This window comes from Dermochelys coriacea, chromosome 2 (assembly GCF_009764565.3).
Source record: "Dermochelys coriacea isolate rDerCor1 chromosome 2, rDerCor1.pri.v4, whole genome shotgun sequence".
Taxonomy (NCBI): Eukaryota; Metazoa; Chordata; order Testudines; family Dermochelyidae; genus Dermochelys; species Dermochelys coriacea.
Window position 1 is genome coordinate 170,890,966 of NC_050069.1, and position 23,416 is coordinate 170,914,381.

A 23,416-nucleotide genomic window follows, 5' to 3' on the forward strand; every position below is an offset into this window, starting at 1 on the left:
TGTCACACACAGTTATCCAGAAACAAAAATGCAGCTAAGAGGAAGGATGAATAATTCCCCAGGTTTTGCTGGTGTGTGTGTGTGTGTGTTGGTGGAGTTAAATGAGGGGTTCTGCATTAGCCCTATAGTCTGCAATAGAAAATATATCTCAATGTTTCGTAATGAAAGCACATTTTAAGTATATTATTCTTGGTCAAGTACAGTAGAAATATATTCTGCCCTGGAAGCACATGTAACTGCTACTGCTGTTCACAGAAGATATATTTGCAGGATTGTCATCTTTATTTTCAGTGCTAGTGGATTAAAAGCTAATTCTCTACAATGAATATAGGGCATTCTTTAAACCAGTGAAACTAAAAATACAGGAGACAGTTTTCAAATCAGGATGCCTAACCTTAGGTCAGCTAAACAAGAGATCCAATTTTCAGAAAGAAAGAAGAAACCACCAGGGCTGAGGGAAACTGTGAGTATTCAGCCAGTTTTATGTTCAAGCAGCTTTTTTATCTGGCTACTATGGATTTTAAGTGCATAGCTTTAGGCACCCAAGTCTAAGAGTAGCAGCACAGCCAAGATGTGAACGTTTGGATCTGGAAGAAGTAGGGAAAAGCAAGCTGAAAGAGAAAGTCTGGTTTAATTATGCTTTGTGACAGGGCTGTAATCTCAGTCTGGTCACTGATTCTCTGTACGGATAGATATCTAATTTCAATTAGCTCTTCAAAACCAGTAAAGAAACTATTGCACATGTTTTAATTGTCAAATAAATTGTGGTGCTTGTGAAAGGTGTTACCTGGTATTTGGAAAAAGTGAGCGGAGCCCACCAGGACAAAAGGCCCATTGCCTCCACGTGCAGGAGTGAAAGGTGCTTGGATGACAATCCTGTGGACTGAAGTTCCTGGAAAAGGAAAAGTGCAAGATGGGCAGCAGCAGTGTCAGTTCCTGCAAACCCTCTCTGTCATCGTTCCTTCACTGTCACTTGGAATAACCATCTGTGGGGGGCAGGTAGTTCAGATTACATCCCCTTCATTCCTTGGCCTCTTTGCTGAGGCCTCCACTAGTGCCAATTAACTACTGTAATGGTAGTTTTTGTGATAGGAGCACCTTGTCATGTCCTTAGCAGACTCATAACGGATCTGGTCAGGTGAAATACAGTTAGCTTATGTAATAGTATAATTTATGTCGCTGTATATTACATTGTATTGCTCACTTCATAATAGCTTGAATTAAAGCTGAGAGAATCCCTAGTGAACAGCTCACTGCAGCGTGAGCCTAAGTATCTTGCCTTTATACTTCATTGCTTTGTACTGCACTGCCAGAAAGCTATTTTTAGAGATGGTTCTGCATTTGCACAGTTATTGCTTATGTCTTGCCTAAAGGAAGTAAGGTTGCTTTTCTGAGACTTTGCCCTTCTCTCAAGGGTAAACTAAAATACATTAAATTTAAACACATACTGTACTGTAAACCCTAATACATTAGTGGCTGCAATGGAAATATTGTGTATTTATTTATAACAAGATACCCATTTGGGAAAGTGAAATAAATAGGTGTATCTGCAAATTGCTGCCTTTTTGTTCTCTTTTTAAAGTCATTATCTTTGCTACTTCAGCCTGAAAGTTTACTCAACTGGCAATAAGAAAAAGCAAAACAAATATATCTGCAAAAAACAGATCATAGTTTCCCACAATTGCTCACAATTAATATTTTATAAAAAGTTGCATCTGTTCCATTGGGCCAAATTCTACTCTGCTACTCCAGCATAAATCCAGAGCAGTACCATTGACATCAGAGAAATTGCTCTGGATTTAGGTGCTCAGATATCATGGTTAGGAGGCCCATAAAAGTATCTGGTTAAATACTGGTGGCAACAGAGCAGAATTGCTAGCCACAGTCAAGGTTTCTCTCCCTTATTTTGAGCTTAAAAAGTTACATTAAAAGTCAGCTAATATTACTTATAATACACCTAATATGACTGTATCAGCAATTGTTGTAATTGACTCAGAGATAAGAGATTACAAATAAGGTAATAGGGAGTGGTGGCAGTTTGTGCAATGGCGAGAGGAAGTGGCAGGTATCCTTGAGACAATAAAGTGTGGTCCATGCTATGAAAAATTATGAGAACCTCTGAACTAAGATGAGAAACTAAAAAATCCAATTTGACCGTCATGTCTGGATGTATGTTGTGTGTTTGAATGCATTCAAATTAGAGGAAAAGTACTGTACCTAGAAAGAAGGACTGGTGATATGCAATGAATACCTAGCTGAGGTCTGTGGCTTTTCTTGTGATTCTTTGGAGAGATCCTGTAGCAATCACATATATCCTACTGTAATGAGATTTACACACACATCTGAGTGCAGAAGTTGACCCAATGAATCTCTCTCTTTTTCAAGTGAACCTTAATCATCTCAAGAGTGAGTGCTTTATAACTTTTAGGAGAACAGCAGAAAATGTGCCAGATAATTGATCTTGTCAGATTCAAAGAGCTTCACAATCAAATAGATGTCCTATAAGAATGGTAGGAAAGTTACCATTGTTAAAGGCTTAGCAGAAAGAAGTAAAGAAATTTGCTTATGTTAACCTCATAGTTGTAATTATTCAGACTTTAGATTCTTTGCAACAGGTTCTTTTCAGAGAAGTCACAGAAGAAACAAGAGACATCACTAGAGCTCTCTTTTACATCCTAAGTCCTAGGTTTTTGATAGAACACTTGCTCACTAACTTGAATACATTCAAATCTTTGACATGTTCTGAGAGGAGAAGTCAAACTGGGGTCTTTTGCTTAGTTCCTTAGTATAAGGCAGAGCAGGCACTGTGAAGAAAAATGTCTCTGATCCATGTCCATGTATAGGGCTACTCAAATATGTAGTCATCCTCCTTTCTGGAATAATTTATTGATATTCTTCAATCTTAATTACTTTCATTCATTAATTGCATTATATTCATAAGCATTTACATTTGCAATACGATTTAAGGCAACAAGTAACACCAAGAGGGTGATATGTTGGCTAGCAGTGAGATGGCTTTGTTCTATAATAGGAAGACAAATGAGTGGAAGAGATGCCACTTTCTTTGTTCTACAGTCTGCCTCTCCCAGCCCATCTTTGGTTAGCAGCTATATTCTTTGGCATGGGACCATTTGAGTGGGCATGCTGCCACTTGAGCAAATGGGCAAGTATGTAGATATGCAAATTAGCTAGTGTGCACATTCATTTGGAGGATTGTGGGCATAAATCAGTCAGTCCATACAAATCTCCACACCCAAGATTATGGCAATGATAAATTGCATAAAACATAGGGTTGTCCTGAACCAGTATAATTATTAATGACACACAGATCTATTGTTCATGCTGTCCAAGAACAATATTAAAAGGAAACATATTTGTGTCAATTTGGAAAATGGAAGGGGTCATTTCTTACATACAATAAAATCCTATTTGTTTCTAGGCCTACAGTGCTCAGTGGCCAGGTCAAAAGACAAAGAGGTGCTGTTAAATTCTTCAAATAGTTGCCATTTAACAAACTTACTTGTATATCAGGATGGTGAAGTGTACACAGTAGATAGAAATACCTGGGAGATCACTTGCTTTAAATTCAGTGCACAATCCTGTCACATTTCCATGACCACTACAGTGGCTGGAAAGTACCGAGTCTATACATAAACAAAATCCTCAAGATTGTCTCATTTCACTCTGTCTGACAGGTGAGCAGGGACCAACAGGACAGCAGGTGTTTAAGAGATGCACAGAGAAAACATCTCAAGAGGTAGAAAAAGTTAGATAGTGTCAGCGCCTATCCTACTTTACAAAGCACTCTGAATTCAAATAAGTTACAGTATACAAGTCACATAAATGCACCAGAACAAGCAAACAAAATTGCTTGTTTGTTTGTCCTTTTATGTAGTTAATTTACTATTGAGGAGCAAAAAGAAAAGGAGTACTTGTGGCACCTTAGAGACTAAAAAATTTATTAGAGCATAAGCTTTCGTGAGCTACAGCTCACTTCATCGGATGCATTTGGTGGAAAAAACAGAGGAGAGATTTATATACACACACACACACAGAACATGAAACAATGGGTTTATCATACACACTGTAAGGAGATGATCACTTAAGATAAGCCATCACCAGCAGCAGGGTGGGGAAAGGAGGAAAACCTTTCATGGTGACAAGCAAGGTAGGCTAATTCCAGCAGTTAACAAGAATATCAGAGGAACAGTGGGGGGTGGGGTGGGATGGAGAAATACCATGGGGAAATAGTTTTACTTTGTGTAATGACTCATCCATTCCCAATCTCTCTTCAAGCCTAAGTTAATTGTATCCAGTTTGCAAATTAATTCCAATTCAGCAGTCTCTCGTTGGAGTCTGTTTTTGAAGCTTTTTTGTTGAAGTATAGCCACTCTTAGGTCTGTGATCGAGTGACCAGAGAGATTGAAGTGTTCTCCAACTGGTTTTTGAATGTTATAATTCTTGACATCTGATTTGTGTCCATTCATTCTTTTGCTTAGAGACTGTCCAGTTTGGCCAATGTACATGGCAGAGGGGCATTGCTGGCACATGATGACATATATCACATTGGTAGATGCGCAGGTGAACGAGCCTCTGATTGTGTGGCTGATGTGATTAGGCCCTATGATGGTATCCCCTGAATAGATATGTGGACAGAGTTGGCAATGGGCTTTGTTGCAAGGATAGGTTCCTGGGTTAGTGGTTATTGAGGAGCAAACTCTATTCTCTTCTTCTTGGTTAGGGGGGACCACACAATATTTCCATTGACGTAAAGATCCATTTGCCTGATGCTGACTCCTATTCTTCCTCACATAGTGTACAGCATGTTTTGTGTGTCCTAGAAAACCCGAGAACTACCTTACACATTCATTACCAGCTACTGACATCAAAAAGGCGGAATCATGAAACTGAAGTCACTGAAAGTGTTATTCACACTAATGTAAGGGATGCCACAGAACTGAGTTTTCTGCATGAATATTTTTGTGCCTCTTGTCTGGGGTATTTGTCAGACATCACATCTCACATTTGAGCTATGGCAGATGGAGAAATACATGGGAGCGTAGTGGGTGGGCCAGAGGAGGAAGCAACAGGTTCTGACAGATGTCACAAGGCAAATCTAGGGTTATTGCGTTTGATCTAGGAATCATCTAGGTAGAGATATTTTAACAAATAAAAAAGCAAGCAGGGCAATATGAACTAGTGTGTATCAGACGCTGATCTAAAGAGCTATATGGAGGAAGCCATTTGCAGAGCACAAGAAGTTTCGTTGATCCTACACAACTAAAGAACTGCATGACACATTCTTGAGAGCCATCTATTGGCATCTTGTCTATTAACAAACCATGTACACAAAGCACTCTCATAACACCTTGAACCAGTGGGACAAGCTTTGCCTCTGGAGCAGAAAGATGGCAATAGTAGGGGAAGGCAGCTGTATGCTCTAGTTGTAGTACCATAGTAGCCCAACCAGTGGTGATTGCAAGTGGGATGCACTGAATAAGTTCATTTCCCAACTTATCTAGCCATGCCACATCCTTGCTGGCCATGTTCACAGAGAGAGATAATTACTGTTAAAAAGAGACATGGGGATCCAGGACTAGAATCTTCTTCAATTAAAAATAGATGATAGGAGTAGTAATCTCTCATCCTTTTTGTGGGCCAGCTATATGAGAGCAACATAATACAAATACACAAAATCTGTACATTACACACTAACCAGACATGGCATCAGACATATCCTTGAGGAGGAGGCATGAAATCAGGAACCATAGGTGGTGACTCCATGGGTGCTCCAGGACTGGAGCAAACCTTTTCCCACAAAAAAAAGTCAGATTCAATGAATCCACATTTTTCAATAACAACAAAAAGGTTTGCAAAAAAGTTCCCAATCAGCTCTACTTGAAACCTCACTAGTGAAGGCTTCACATCACTGTTGGTCCTTTACAGCACCTTCTTTATCTGTCCTTTGTCCTATACAGTGTTGTTGTAGCTGTGTTGGTGCCAGGATATTAGAGAGACAAGGTGAGTGAGGCAGTATTTTTTATTGGACCAACTTCTGTTGGTGAGAGAGACAAGCTTTCAAGCCACGCAGAGCTCTTCTTCAGGTCTGGGAAAGGTACTTGGAGTGTCACAGCTAAATACAAGAGGCCAACTGACACCTCTCCAGCACAACCTACTATAAAGAACTTAAAGAAGACCCCACACCACAATTTACCCAGGAATTTAAGGATATCATCACATCCTTCCCCGTACAACTCCAAGAGAAATTCTACAAACTCATTCCCCATGTACACACTCCGGAGACCTTCTACATGCTTCTCAAGATACTTAAAACAAAGGAACCCAGGCTGCCCCATCATATGTGGCCATGGTACTCCTATTGAAGGAATTGGACTCCTATTGGGACTCACTGAAACCATCCTCAAACCACTCACTACACAAAGGGCCAGCTTCCTCCAGGATACAACCAACTTCCTCCACCAAACTCTGCAACATTAACATCCTTGCCACCATTAATGCCACTTCCCTAGACCAGCATCCCTCACAATGACAGTATAGCTGCCTGCTTCAAATATTTACAAGACAGTGCACAATCCTCAGACATCCAACCTCAAATACATAACCAACTAATCCATTTTGTCCTCATCCACAACAATTTTACATTCAACAACAAAACACTTCGTCCAAAGCATGAGAACAGCCATGGATACTAGGCTGGCTCCCCAATATACCAACCTCATTATGGACAACCTGGAAGAAGAATTTCTGGACAAATCAATGATACACCTGAGATACATCAATGATATTTTCATCTTCTGGACAGATAACATACACTCCCTCATAGATTTCCACCACAACTTCAACAACTACCACCCATCCATTAAACTCTCTCTGGAACACTTCCATACTAGCATCGATTTTCTGGACACCACAATCAGCTTCAACAATCTGTGACTGCTAGCAGCAAATATCTCCTATGGCTGGTGATGGGACACCATTGTAGGCAATGCCACATGCCATAGTAGGCAATTTCATCATACTACACCCTCCATAAACTTATCAAGGTAAGTCTTGACACAGGTTAAGTTTTTTCACCCCACTTCTCCCCTTGAAAGGCTGTTCCAGAAATTTATTCCTCTGCTTGTTAGAAACCTTCATCTAATTTCAAGCCTAAACATTTTGATGGCCAGTTTATCAATTTGTTCTTGTGTCCACACTGGCATTTAACTTAAATAAATCCTCTCCCTCCCAGATATTTATCCCACTGATGCATTTATAGAGAGAAAGCATATTTCCCTTCAGGCTTCATTTGGTTAGGCTAAACAAGCCAAGTTCTTTGAGTCTCCTTTCATAAGGTAGGTTTTCAAGTTCTCGTATTATCCTAGTAGCTCTTCTCTGCACCTGTTACAGTTTGAATTCATCTTTTTTAAACATGAGAAACCAGAATTGCACACAGTATTCCAGATGAGGTCTCACCAGTGCCGTGTATAATGATACTAACACTTCCCTGTCTCTATTGGAAATACTTCACCTGATACATCCTAGTACTGTATTAGCCTTTTTCATGGCCGCATCACACTGGTGGCTCATAATCATCCTGTGATCAACCAATACACCCAGGTCTTTCTCCTTCTCTGCCACTTTCAACTGATAAGTCCCCAGCTTAACACAAAAATTCTACCAGACAATCACTAAGCTCTCAAATGAACTCACACAGGAATATGATAACAGACAAAAACACCATATCAACTGTGGGTGAACCCTTTTCACAAAGCAATCAGTCTATATCTGACCTATCAGTTCTCATCCTTAGGAAACCAGCACAACACTTTCAAAAGACAAGCCAGGGAGCATAAGTTCATAACTTTGCTAGATGCTAAAAATCACAGTCTTTATAAAGAGACTGGATTTATGGCTTATTATAACAATCTTTAACTCACTAATCCTCCTTTTAGTCCTAGGACTACAGGAATGTTAATGGATCACTTCCCTGAATAGTCCCTTAGAATAAATGCTAAATATTTATGCTAAATAATCTGTTCAATCTTATATTTAGCTGTGAATCTCCTTTTCTAGACCTGAGGAAGAACACCCTGTAGCTTGAAAGCTTGTCTCACTCATCAATTGAAGTTGGTCCAGTAAAAGATATTATCTCACCCACCTTGCCTTTTGTCCTGGCAGAAGTGTGGTTCCTTTGGAGAAGGAAGGAAGGGCATGTCTACTCTTGCCATTTAAAATTCAAAAAGTCCCTTTTTTTTGCACAAAAACCGTGGGAGCGTCTACACTTGCCAATGACTTTTTGCAGTGAAACTCAGAAGTTTCACCGCAAACAGAAAACAACCTCCACGAGAGGCGTACAGCTCTTACAGGTGATACTTTTGTAGTGATGTGCAAGTGAAGACAAGTTCTTCCTGTTTACACAGCTTTTAGCCACTGGAGGATATCCCACAGTGCCTAGGGGACCACTCTGGCCAGCAGCTCTGCTGCTGTGATGCCAAGTAAACAGATGTCTGCCCTTCCCCCTGTAAAGCCCCGGGGAACTTTGAAACCCCCCTTCCTGTTTTCTTGGCAAGTGCTCACTTATCATCTGGCCAGGTGACAATGCCTGTTCCATGGAACAAACGATCCCCTGCTTGGAGCAATGCTGAGCTACTGGAGCTGATCAGTATTTGGGGAGAGGAGCCTGTGCAGGGACCCAGGATGACCTGTGATCTCCCCTCTTCCCTTTCCCACAAGACCTATCCACAAAATGGAGAGAACTTCACTATGGGATAGCTACCCTCAGTGCACTGCTCTCATCTTGATGGAAGTGCTGCAAATGTGAACACGATCTGATGCCTGTGGAAGTAAGTGAGAACACAAACCAGTGCTTCTCTTTTACTGGTCCCCTATCACCAGTGAAACTGACAGCACAAAAACACTGCAAGTGTAGACAAAGGTGAAGATACACCCAATACCCCAATGCCTCATTCCAGTCCAGTCCCTTGAGCACTATAACAGGGTTTCTGGAGGACACTGGGAGGATGGATGGCCTGAGCTATTGGCCCTCTTGTCACAATGGGGAGCACAGCTTAGCTTTATTGCAGGCTTCAATGATAGCATGGTGGGGCAGGGGGAACCTCTCAGCACATCCACAAATGACTATCCAATAGACCAGAAAGTGTTCAGGGGTGGGGTCAGCTGGCTAGGTATGGGCACAGTGGAGATTGCAGCCACTGTGGCAGTAGCCCAATGCACCCCCTCAGCAGCCTGCCTCTCTGAAGTATAAAAGACTGCTGTAGTGAGGGCTGAGATAGGTAGCAGGACCATGGTGGAGGAGGCCTCAGGAGTCACTCACACAGGGAACGCTTATTAGCTATCAAACAGTATAATGAAGGTGTGGAGGATGGAGTGCAGGGAAGGAAAAAGGCCAGACTCCTGAGGAGGGACTACCTGACAGCTGCTGGAAATAAATTTCTAAAATTGCTTCCTTTCAGGTGGGAAGAAGAGGGTAAAATGACATGGGTACTTGCAGTTCCCTACCTGAAGGCAGGCTTCCTCAGTGTGCTGGCCAATCCGGCTCTTTATTCAGGGCCAGTGGAGGCAGCCATCCAAATGGTTTGTGAAATAACGGGCCATTGTTGGCTAGTGGGATAGGTGGCCTGACTGTCCAATATTCCTCAGGTGACCCCAGCAGCCCACTAGAGGAGGAGACTGGAACAATATCTCATGCATTCAAATACTGAGCACCGCTTCTGTTATGACATCTAGACGTGCAATGCTGCAGTCCTTGCACAGATAAACTTCCTAATGATATCAATTCTGGATTTCATCTACTCTTTCAACATTCAGACACTACCCCATTTTTTCCCATCCCCTCATTTTCCAAGTTCCAATTACCACCAGAAACAGAAGGACTGGATATCTTATGAGAATCTCCTTTTGTGAGTTTACCAGTGGCTTTGATAAGTATCTGAACTCTTGTGAGTTTCTCTAGGTTTGCCATCACAAGTAAACCTGTCTCTTGCAAGCCCTGTGTTTCAGGACCAGATATTACTGGGCCTTCTATTTTGAATGCTATTTATTATTTAAAGCTCCCCGTATGCCTCCCATTACATTTGAGTCTGATTCAATGCCTATCAGTTAGTAATAAAACAGCAGTTGGCAAGAGAGGAGTTATTAGCACTTAAAAAGGTTACAAATCCTTTAGCTTCTGCCTGTGACAAAGTACCATATGCATGAATTTATTGTACTAAAAACAACTCTGCTCTTCATTAATGAGTATTATTATAGCTGCTCACTCTGACATGAGACTATCACACACTCACTATATACATAAAAAGCACCAGTCACAAATAAACCAACAATCAAAAACAGCAACAAAACTAACCTGTCATTATTTGTATTAAACAAAATGCTTAACTGCAGTTGGGGAATTCCATTACTTACATGACCGTTTCAGGACTCGTGGTACAATGTGAAAAATATTTGTACTACAGCTTCGTAAAAGTACAAGGCATGAATTGTTGTGTATGGGGTTACTGCAGGGGGAATGGTAGTCAGCATGTCTGGGATCTGGTTCTGCTGTTCTACTGATTTACTGTGTGACTTCAAGCAAGAAAATGTGGCGAGTATTTTCAAGTGTCCACTAATTTTTGGGTGCCTATTTTTAGATACCTAATCCCTTCATATCTAATGTTTCCTTATCTTAAATTAGGTGTAAATTGTCTTTTGGGCTGTGAAAACATTCATTCATTTACACATGAGTGGTAAACTGCTCCCATGCAATATGTGTTTGCAGGTTCAGGGTCTTAGATGGATTGTAAACTCTCTGTGGTAGGGACTATGCCTTCTGTTTGGTTTGGAAAACATCTACCGCACATATATGTACTCCTGAAAAGCTCTAATTAACAATAATAATGTTTTTATAATAACTCAGAAGTGGTGTGAAACTTGACTAATTAGTATTGCAAAGAACTTTGAGAACCCTAGGTAAAATGCTGAAAGGCACTATATAATGTACATTCAGAGTGGTATTGCTTTTACTGCAGACACTAGATAACAATAACTTGCAGCATAGCTAATAAGCATCATCATACACTCATAGTTCTCTTTGTGATCACTATTGTATCCTTTTCCCAAGGCTATACTTAGGGAAATTATGAGCCAGCTTGAAAGGTTATTTGATTCATGAGCAATACTAACAGTTATTGGGAGGTAATGTGGTATAGGGGAGCCACGCTGGATAACTGAATGCCACACACCTCTTTACAAAAGGCAACTGATCAAAGTATAACTCAGTCAGTCTTGGCCATGAGTGCTTATTGTGGAGAATGCCCTTTATTGCATGAAGTCCCTGTGCTATGCTTAAAAGAAATAAAACAGAAACAGTGATTCTTTAGTTAATAGCAAGGTATAATTGAATTTGGAAAAAACAAAATTTAAAAATATCTATCTTATTTAGTCAAAAACAATCACATTCTCTGTAAGTATAAAAAACGTACTTCATATTTTATAGAAATATGTGACAGCTGTCAAAGGTAGCAAAAGCCCCATACTACCAGAGGGTTGAAAAGTACCCATATGCTTTTGTTACCTGTAATAATAATTGGTATTTTGGCAGCACTTGTGAACAGTTGTTGTTTTGTTTCTTTGTTAATGAAACTTTATATTGCAAGATCTCTTTGTGAGCAGCTGTAGGAGAGATTAAACAGGAAAAAACGTCCATCCTCATGGCACTTGATGAAAACCAATGTTTTGTGGTTAGATGTTTTGTTCAGATGGTAGTAAGAATAAATTGTTTCTACCTTTTCTTCCCTCATTCAAGGTTTTATCACAAGAATGGACCATGTGGGTTGGAGATTGTGTTATCATTACAATCTTTGTCATAAAAATAGTTTTATAATTAGAGATACCATGAAGTTTCCCCAAAATAATTATTTTTGGATCCTCTGAAGATGCGATAACACATCTGCAAAACATGCTGACGGGATACATTTTAAATTACATTGATTTAATAAGTTAAGTGGGTAGAGGACTGAACTGGGAGTCAGGAGATCTGGGTTTGGTACGTGGCTCTGCCACTGACCTGCGGAGTGATCTTGCACAAATTATTTCCCCTCTCTATATCTCAGTTTCCTCACATGTAAAAATTGGAATAATGATACTGACATTCTTTGCAAAGCACATTGAGATATTCAGAGAAAAAGTGGTATATGGGCATAAGCCAATGCCTATTAAAACCAACAAGCTTACAAATAAGATCTTAGCAATGTGGCCTACTGGATAGAGTATCAGACTGGGTTTCAGAGGACTTAAGTTCTATTCCCAGCTCTGCCAATGGCATGCTGGGTGACCTTGGGCAAGTGACTTCACTGCTCTGCACCTCAGTTTTCCCACCTGTAAAATGGGAATTATGATCTAATTTGTAAAGAGATCTACCGCTGAAGAGAGCTAGGTATTACTACTATTTTGCTATTATCAATCAGACTATGTTGAGCATTGGATTAGGTCCCATCACAATTAAATCTTATTCAGGTCACAAAAATTACCAATCCCAAGCATTCAAAAATCATGAGTCAGCCCTCCCCCCAAAATTATGAGATTTGGGGGTTTGTTTTTAAAAATTGGCTTCTTTTTATTTACCCTTGGGTTTTGGAGCCTCTATGGAGCGCTCAGGTCACATATTGAAGCTTTTCCCCATAACTATAAGGGCTACAAATTTACTTCTGTTTTTTAAAAAATGGAAGCTGAGAGTCTTACAAGATAATAAGATTTCAGTAGCTGGAGCTTTAAGAAAAATCATCACATTTCATGAGACTCGGGACAGAGTTATTACAACTGGCAACACTAAGAAAGGGGCAGTTGGTGATAAACACCTTGGATTCTAAGAGGTAGCCAACCTATGGCTCCAGAGCCGCATGTGGCTCTTCAGAAGTTAATATGCAGCTCCTTGCGTAGGCGCCAACTCTGAGGCTGGAGCTACAGGCGCCAACTTTCCAATGTGCTCGGGGGTGCTCACTGCTCAACCCCCGGCTCTGCCCCAAGCCCCTCCCCCACTCTATCCCTTCCCCCAAGGGCCCCGCTCCTTCCCCCAAGCCTGCCATGCTCTCGCTCTTTCCCCCTATCTCTCCAGAGCCTCCTGTATGTCGCAAAACAGCTGATTGCGATGAACAGGAGGGGAGGGAAGGTGGGGCTGTTGGTGTATTACTGTGGCTCTTTGGAAATGTACATCAGTAAATTCTGGCTCCTTCTCAAGATTAGGTTGGCCACCCCAAATTAGTAACACCATGGTACAAAACTGTAATCTTGTGGCTCCTCATGACTTTCCTGAGAACTGAACAAGAGCAGGCTGCAGTCTCATCTGAAGAAAAACATCTCTCATTTTAACTTACAACAACTAGAGTTCTAGATAATGGACATCTTTCTCCCATGGAAATGAACAAACAGACAAATTACCTGAGCTCAGGAAATGTGCTGTACCCTCGGTATGACATCATTACACAGTGTGCTAGAGCATATGCTGGAGTCTCTTCTAGTGCAGAGTCTCACCTTGATCTCTCCCTGGATGATGTGGGTGACTGTGAATGTAAAACTAAACCCCACATTCCTTTCCTTCTTGGACTAGTGTTGTCTTTTGAGCCATTTGTTTTCTACATCATAAAGAACTCTAAAAGAAATTCACCAACTTAAAAAAAAAAGTGTTCTATGAACATAATAGAATTGCAGGAATCCTCCTATCACTTCTTAATTGGATAACATAGAAATATTTATTTGGGAGAAATGTATCTTTAATCATTTTCCATAGAAAGTGTAGGCAAAACAATAGGGTTACCATACGTCCGTATTTTCCTGGACATGTCTGGCTTTTTGGTTCTTAAATCGTTGTCTGGAAGGAATTTTTAAATATCTAAAAACGTCCAGGATTTTGCCATCATTTTTCCCCAAAGAAGAGTTGATCATTCAAGAAAGCAAGTGAATGTTGATCATTCAAGAAAGAAAGTGAATGCTGATCACTCGAGAGAGTGCCTGCTTTCCCCCCCCCCCAGCTCCCAGCGCCTGCGCCGCAAAACAGCGAGGAGGGGGAACACGGCACACTCAGGGGAGGAGGCGGGGCCAGGGCGGGGATTTGGGGGAGGGGTCCAATGGGGCAGGGAAGGGGTGGAGTTGGGGCAGGGCCAGGGCCTGGGGGGGGTGCGAGTACCCACCGGCGCCAGGGAAAATTGGAGCCTAGCCCTACGGTTCCAGACAGGTATGATCATTTTTCCATAGTGGGGATAGTGCAATGTCGACAATTTCAGTGTCTTTTCTGAGTTCGTACCATGCATGGTAGTGTTTCCTCAAGAGCTCTTTATTTGATATTTTATTTTACTACCCCCAAATACAATGCAAAAACGAAAGTGTAAATTCCCTGCAGAACTAAAGACGAAATTCCCATGTTTTCAAAGTGGTAGAGAAGAGTGGGAAGCTGAGTGCTTGGTGTGTAGACCTGGTACTTACGTCTCTGTGAAAAATAAAGGTGCTAATGATTTACAAACTCAGGTGGACTCAGACAAGCACAAAAAAGCAGTTCGAGGAGAGAGCTCATCAACAAAATTGACAGGTTATTTTGTAAAACCAGGCAGCAAATCAGAGGATGCTGTTACTGCTGCAGAGGGTGCTTTTGTATTTCACACTGTTAAGCATCATAATAGCTTTAAGTCAATGGATTGCACATCTGTGTTGTTGAAGAAGACATTCCCTGATTCTGAAGTAGCACGGAAATTTTCAAGTGCTAGAACCAGGACAGAAGCAATTGTTATCTCTGTGCTTGCACCACATTCTGTTGATGTTGTTCTGAAAACATTTGAAGAAAATGACATAGCTTACTGTGGAGTTGCTACAGATGGAAGCAATCATGGTTCAGTGAAAATATTTCCAGTAATTATTCAGTATTTCAACTGGAAGAATGGCGGTTTGCAGTCAAATTTGATTTAGGTCCAGAACACACCTAATGAGACTGCCGACACGTTTGCTCATTATGTGAAAGAAACACTTGAAAAAATGGTTTGTTTGAGAAGTGTATTGCATTTACAGGTGACAACTGCAATACAATGTTTGGAGGACTCCGGCGTGATGAAGATGGAAAGAATGTGTTTGCAAACTTAAAGAAGTTGTTGCAGAAGAGAACATTAATTGGTGTGGGTTGCCCAGCACACATTTTGGACAACTGTGTTCACCGTACAGCAGAAAGAATGAACATTGACATTGAGAACATTATTTTTAAAATTTACCAGTACTTTCATATCTACACTGTCCGAACTGAGAGGCTGAAGGAGTACTGTGAGTTTGTTGATGTTGAAGGCAGAAAGCTGCTTTCTCATAGCAAGACATGATGGCTGTCATTATTTCCAGGCATTACAAGGCTGATAGAGATGTTTCCAACCTTGAAGTCATTCTCTCTGTCACAGGACAAATCGCCCACAGTGCTTAAGACATTTTTTGAGTATGAATTAAGTGAGATTTACCTCTGGCACATGCTTCACTCATGAGTGTATTCCAAACTTACATCCAAGAAATTGAAAGGGAAAGCAATTCTGTTGTGGAAGTGCTGAAAAGTTTGAACTCCGTTCACAATATCCTTGTTGAATGCAAGACTCACAACTTTACATCCCTGAAAGTTAAGGACTACTGGCACAAAAGCACATGAAAGGAATTGATGAAGAGTGTGACAAATTCTGTGCTGAAGTAGATAATATGTACAGCAGATGCTTAGAATATTTGGAGAAGTGGCTTAGACCCCTGGAAGACTTCTTTTGTTTCATGTGGCTTACCCTCAGTGAGATACCAATTGGAGTGATGTGGAATGTTGTATCAAGTACCTGATCGATAAGGGGGTGCAAATTGATGATGTGAAGTGTTTTGATCAGGTCAGCAACCTGAAGAAGTTTACAGAAAGTTGCAACAGTAATGAAGAGTTCAGTAATTATTTGCTAGCACACCAGAAATGGACCAAATATTTTGAGAAATCCAAAAACATTGAGTGTCATTCAGAACTGTTAAAAATTGCACAGTTCTTCTTTGCTATTTCTTCTCACAATGCAAATGTAGAGCGAATTTTTTCACTGATGCAAAGCCAGTGGACAAAGGAAAGGAACAACTTGAATGTTAAGTTGCTGAAAGGAATTCTACTTGTACGGTACAACTTCAGACAAACTTCTTGTAAAGACTTTCATGCCTTCTTAAAGAACAATCAACCACTTCTGAGAAAAATGTGATCTACAGAGAAGTATGTGTGGGCACATGAGGAGAAAGAAAACTGAAGAACTGGTGAAAGGAAAGGACTCACTACATATAAAGAAGTACAGTAAACTTTAAATAAGTAAACTTCACTTTTGAGGTCATATCACTTTTTCTGATATATACTCAATATAGACGACATGTAGCGCATATAGCATATATAACAGTATAATAACACATTAATACAATGCAAGTTGTTAGATACTGGTGCAAATCCTCCCCTCCTCCACCCCGTGGAGTGTCCTCTTTTTTGAATGTTCTAATATGGTAACCCTAAGAACAATCTTTTTCAAGAGGCATTTTTAATAAGAACTACTATCTCATCACAAGGTATATTTGCTAAAGACATAGGAGTCCTTAGAAGAGCTAGGACAATGCCGCTATTTCCCTCTCCCCCGTAAATGTTTGTAACACATCTTTATAATAAATGTGTTGTGGCCATAGTCACATCTTGTAAAATGAACTTTCTGTGAACTTTTATTGGATAAATATAATATCAATAGGATAAATATTTATATAATGAAATTTCTACATGAACTAAAATTAATAACCTTAAAGGATAACAATGATAGTTTAGTTGGGGGTTCAGATTATACCAGCAGAGAATTTTGGCCTATGTTATGGTAGCATCCAAGTGGCCCAATCAGGATCAGTCCCCCCATCTTCTGAGTGAACCCTTTTGGTCAGGGATTGTCTTTTTTCTATGTTTGTGCAGTGCCCAACACATTGGGGCCCGAATGCCAACCAAATAAATATTTACTACTACTTATAAATATTGTGGTAGGTGCTATTCAAACACAGATGAAGAGACAGACCCAGGATCTATGTGAGCAAGTAGTTACAGAAACAATATTTTAGATTAAGAGGGGTCAGAAGAGCTTGCTCAGTCAGTCACCCAGTCCAACACCATGTGAATTGTCTGACTAATCACCAATAACCAACACACCTTGAATAGCGAATATGCATACAAAACTGTTTATGATCAATCTGTGGAATTAAAACAAATTCACAAACTTCCTTGGCTTTACATTTACTTTTCCCTTTTGATGGTCTTTTATTAATCTGCTGAAATGCCACTGAAAATTACCAATAATTAAGTACTTCAAAACTAAACAGAGCAGTATCACAGGAAAATTTCCCACTGATTTCAGTGGGTTTTGAATCAGGCCCTTAAACAATTTTTGTCTTAGTTTCCATGTGTATAGAATGAGGATAACAATTACTTACCTCACAGTGATATTGTAAAGACTAATACTTGAAAAAATGCTTTGAGCACCATGGATGAAAGATGCTATAGAAAAGTGCAAGATATGATTACAGTCAGTTTGATGTGCAATAAGTTTTAAAAAAAAAATTGCATCTCCCACAGTGTTTCCTTTCATAGTAAAATAAATGTAGATGTTTTGTTTGTTAATTTCTCGTTATAACGGTAGGTTCTCGTCTCCATTTTTTTTTTGGTCTTGATTCAGTGTATCAGTGTATTTCGGTTGTTAAGCAGATGTATGTGATGAACATGTGTGGATGGGATGCCAAGAGAATCATTTCTCCAGAAATAGTAATGACAATAGAAGAAGGCAACATTATCTTCCTCTGCTTTCATAAGATGTTGTGGGCTCAACTTTCAAAAGGCACCTCAGAGCTTGCAAAATTGCATGCACAAAATCTGCACATATGCATTTACACAGGGCAACACACATGCATATCTGGAACTGCAGCTTGCCTATGCAGGTACCAGTTGACATGCATAGATGCGAGCAGCCGCAACTTGTAAGAGCATGGGTTAGATGTTTTTTTTGTAAATCGGTTTTTAAAAATGCCACCTCCAAAACTGCACCTTCAAAAATACCTTTCTACATTTGTAAATGGAAATCTGATTTGTACATGCAAATGACTACTAGTACAGGCAATCAAGGACAGTCTACATGAAAACAACTGTGTTTTCAGTTATTCTGAATACAGTTAGGAAGGATCAATGACACCTTGACTTTCTTTGTTCCATACTCAAGGTGTGAGAACTGAAATAGGCCAAGTACAGCACTCACCTCAAAATTGCTACAAACAGAAGAAAACATTTTTCACAGATTTTTCACTTTCCTTATCAACGTACGTATTTCCCAATCTGCCTTTTATAAAGGGCAAGATCCTCAGCTGGTGTAAATAAGCATAGCTCCTAGGATTTCAACAGAGCAGTGATTTACAGAAACTGAGCATCAGGCTCAAAATATTTTTGTAGACTTTTTTTGATTACACATATTGCTTGTGCTTTCTTCTGTGCTTTTGAATTACTTCAATTATTTCCTGTACTGAAAGTGAAAAGAAAAAGCAATAGTAAATAAGTATGTCTATTGACAAGACCACATTAATTCTAAAACCCTACATTTTATTTTATTATCTTTGTATATGTCTTTTTCTATCCAGAATATAAAACCAAAACACACTGCTGCCATAAACAATTAGTCAGCATCTTGCTGTGTTCATCATATTTATTATTTTATAGTATTCTGTTGTGTATTATCATGTTTATCCTCATCTATTTTTTGCCAGCTAGACCACTAAGGCAATTTTCTTCTCATTACCACAGTATGATTTTTATTACTCAGGATTACACCACAAAAATTATTGATATTTATTTTTAAGGGAAGGCAATTTCTCTTCCAGGATTCATTTATAATGATGCATAATAAATTAAAAAAAAAAAAAAACAAAGCCAAACCTCTCCAAATTTAAAACTAAATCCAGCACTAACAATGATACTTGTATTGACACTATATTGGTAAAAATGCAGATATTATTATATTTTGTACATACATTAATCTTACAGCAAGAAATCAGCCATTTATTGTTAAAGTTCATATGTGATTTTTCAAAAATCAGCAGCACGTTGCAGTTAAATTTATTTGGACAGGTGACTGAGGGAGCTGATTTAAACTTAAGAAATGACCACATCTCTGCCTGTCACACTATTTTCCCTTATTGTGTCAAGTGGCAGATACACAACACATTATGTTCAGCATCTATAACTCTGAAAGAGAGATGGCCATCTATTCACCCAGCCTTTTTCCTGTAATCTGTCAGCAAAGAACAGAGAGGAGAGAAGGGAGGCAATGTATATTTAATAATATTTAAAATATTGAGGTAGCATTGCAAAAATGTTGTTTCTGCATTGTGTCATTATCTGAGATGCATGCCACAGCTACATTTCAAACTGTGAACACGAGTTTTCCCAGGCGAGAGAATAATGAAGAGGGGAATCAAAAAACCAACATACAATAAGTATTCAATAGGACAGTTGGGACTGTATCTGATGGGCCATATTCTTCTCTGACTAATCCTCTCCCACTATTTGACTCCACTGAAGACTCTGGGCAGATTCAACTCCCAGTTAATAATATTTAGCACTTACATAGCACTTTTCATCTGAAGATCTCATATGCACTTTAAACAGGGGGTAAGCATTATTATTTCCACTTTGCAGCTAGGAAACTGAAGCACAAAAAAGTTAAGTGACTTGTCCAAGATCATTCAGCAAGTTATTGACAGACCCAGCATTAGAAACCTTGAGTGAAACTCAGGTTCACTGACTTCAGTGGGAGTTTTGCCATTTTCTTCAGTGGAGCCAGGTTTACACCTCTCTTCTCTTTAATAATAGTCCCATCTGGTAGCTAGTAGCACAAGCTTCCCCACACCTGTCCCAACCATACCATAGGCAGGACTGGTAGCAGCACCTATTATTAACATTGCCCAACGTTTCTCATTTTAAGACCTTTTTTTCAATGACTAATACCTTTGTTACATTTTAACCATTTTGGCTGAAATATTCCATTCCTGGTGTCTGCTTTGGGCTGAATATTTTTTGAAAAATTTCAGCCAATATCGTTCAGTTGTTTCCAAAAATAAGACTACTGAAAATAATGTTGTATTGTCGATTTTAAAGGTCTTTGCTTTGAAATGCTCTGGTGCCCCCATGTTTTGGAGCATGGACTTGAAAGTTAGCGGGGGACTGGTCTTGAGTCGTGATGTACCCTTTGATGTCCCCTTAAAAAATCCAGGAATCTTGAGTTCCTTCCCAAGCTCTGGATGGGAGTGTGCTTTAGTAGGGACAGACTTCCTCCCAAACCTTCATCCCTTCTGCTCCATCCCCTCCAACCTGTTCCTGTACTTCTGTCTTCTTCTCCACGATGGCTCCTTGTCGCAGTTCCATTCTCCTTGTCCAGTCAGTACTAGTTTTCCCCTCTGGTCTCTGTCAGAGTCCCAATCTCTTCCTCCATTCACTCACTCTCTCCTTCCCCACATCTAGCCCAGTTCTCTTGCCCAGCTAGTCTCAATTCCCTCCTCCTAACACTCCCTTTGATCTGTCTCTTTTGTCTCCCCACACTGGTTCCCAGTCCTGGTCTCCCTCCCCATCCCTCATCCAACTTCAGTCTCTACCCCATTCTCTTTCTAGCTCTTTGTCCCAGGCTTCTTGCCCAGCCAATCACAGTCTTTCTCCTTTCCTCTCCTCATCTGTTCACAGTGTCCTCCAATAGGCAACTGTCTCCCAGTCACAGGCCCCTCATTTCCCTCATCAGCATTTCCCCAGTTTTCTCCCCTTCATCGCTCCCTGTCCCAATCTCCCTGCTGAATCAATCCCAGTTCCCTCCTCCACTCCCCAGTGGCTCCCAGTCCCTGTCTACTTGCCCAGCCAGCCACAGTTTTTCTTCCCCTCCCTCCAGTCTCAGCAGGCTCCTTGTCCCACTCCACTCCTTTCCCTTCCCCCAGTCTGTCTTGTGTCCCCTCTGCATTTGAATCAGATGGCTTCCTCCTCCTTCTTGGGTACCAGCAGGGGTCCATTGAGAACACAGAAGAGATGAGTCCACTGCTCTCAGTTCCAGTGTCCAGCTCCTCCCCAGCCCAAAGCAGCCATTACTGGAAAAGTCCACCTTTGGTCCTGTTGCCATGACTGAAGCATGCTCATTTGTTCTGTGGAAATGGCTATGCATAGTCTGATCAGTATTATGAGCTGTGAGGGGCTTGAGTATGATCAGTGAGGCTGGAATAGTCAGAGACTTTCATTGTTTAGCTCTAGTAAATCTCTACTTTCAAAAGATCTGGAACAGAGATAGGGGAAATCTGGGATGAACCTCTGGGAGAAAGTCTGTCTCCTCTGGAGCATAATCCCATCCAGACCTAGAAAGGAATCCAAGGTTCTTGAGTTTTAGATTGGACACTAGGAAAAACTTCCTAACTGTCAGAGTGTTTGAGCACTGGAATAAATTGCCTAGGGAGGTTGTGGAATCTCCATCATTGGAGATTTTTAAGAACAGGTTAGACAAACCCCTGTCAGGAATGGTCTAGAAAATACTTAGTCCTGCCACAAGTGCAGGGGACTGGACTAGATGACCTCTCGAGGTCCCTTCCAGTTCTATGATTCCTCATCTGTCAGCAAATATTTCTGAAACCCACTAGCAGAGTGGGTGGGTCATCCTCACTAGTGCTAGTCCATAGAGAGGATGAAACCTACTACTGCTATCAGTTAGTTCATTAGTTCTAGTGGCAGAGGCCCGAGCAGTGGATCTAAAGATTTCAATCCTGCAGATGAACCTCATAAGTGTCAACAGGATGCTACATGATGGAATTTCTGATTTTTCCGTTTGCTTTTTTAAAAATCTAGGGAATTACACACACAAAAAAATGTTAAAAGCACATTATTCAGGTTGCAAAGTCAATCACTCAAATTTAGAAAATGCCATAATTAAAGTTGCCCGTGCAACCATAGTTCAGCCCTCTGTGCATATGAATTATGATACAATCTCTAATTACATGACTAGACTAATATTTTTAAATGATTTTAGAAAAACTGGTGTTTTTTATGCCAAGAGCCTTGGTTCAGTCCTTATAAATGTTTTTATTATTTGTATTACAGTAGCACCTATAGGTCAGGGACCCATTGTGCTGGGTGCTATACAAACATAAGAAAAAGACAGTGGCTATCCCAAAGAGCTTAGAATCTAAGTGGAAGAGCTGACAAACTAAGTGAGTTCATTACCTCTCCCTTGGTTTTGGTTGTTTTGATGAAGAGGGACAAAGTATATAGAATTAGAAATGTGAAGTGATAATCATATGATTATGCTTTAAATGTCACATTTCAAAAATATATGTGATTGCAGAAGCCTTGCAAACTTGCCATGAGCGTGTAGCAGGAAAGACAAAAATCTATTCCTCTACAATTTGCAATGATGATAAGGAGGGGGGGAAATAATATCTTATTTGTCTATTAAAAATAAAAGGAAAACCCCCACACTCACCTCAGGTAAGTGGATGAATAGAATTTGAGAAGGTTGAATTAGAGAGCATGTTCAGCATGATATGAAAATGGGATATTTACAAATCATATTGACAAGGAGAGGATAATTTTCAGAGTACTGTAAATATCAAATACACATTCAGATCCAGATCCAGTGAGAAGCAAACCTCAAAGGATTTGAGAGGTCAGTTTGTAACTTTCCCTTTTCATTGAGGGTCTGATCCAGCTCTACTAAAGTCAGTGGGAGTCTTTCCAATGGGCTATGGAGCAGAACTTTACATAGCATCTTTTGCCTGAGTATTTCAGTGTGTTCTACTAACACTGATTAACTGAAGCTAATTCTAGGGCTGATGTAAGGGAAGACGAGCCTTTGAAAATAAGGATTTACAAAAACAAATCTGGGATTTGGGATGCCTCCATTTTTTTGTGCCCAACTTGAGAAACTTTGAGGTTGACTTTCAGAAGCACCGAGCCCCCAACAACTCCAGATGAGACCTGTAGGTGCTCAGTCTATTTAGGCCACATATTTAGGTGTCTAAATATGGAGTTAGGAGCCACATTTTAGGCCCCCAGGTTTTAAAACACTGGCCATGGAAGCTGGGTTAAGACTGTGCTGAAAATGAGATACTTACTATGAATGTCAGCCTAACTTTTGGAACTACTGGACTACAAGTATACTTTAGAATGCCTTTACAAAAGTTGCAGGCAATATGTAGTACATTCTCAATAGTTATATGATTCCTCTGTTGGGAATAATAAAAATTCAACCTTGGGCAATGCAATTAAATTGATTTTTTTTAAATGACTGAGGGGCTTTCTGATGTGGTTCAATAGTGGTACTGCCAGAGGCAGGAGGAAATGGTTTTATCAGTATCA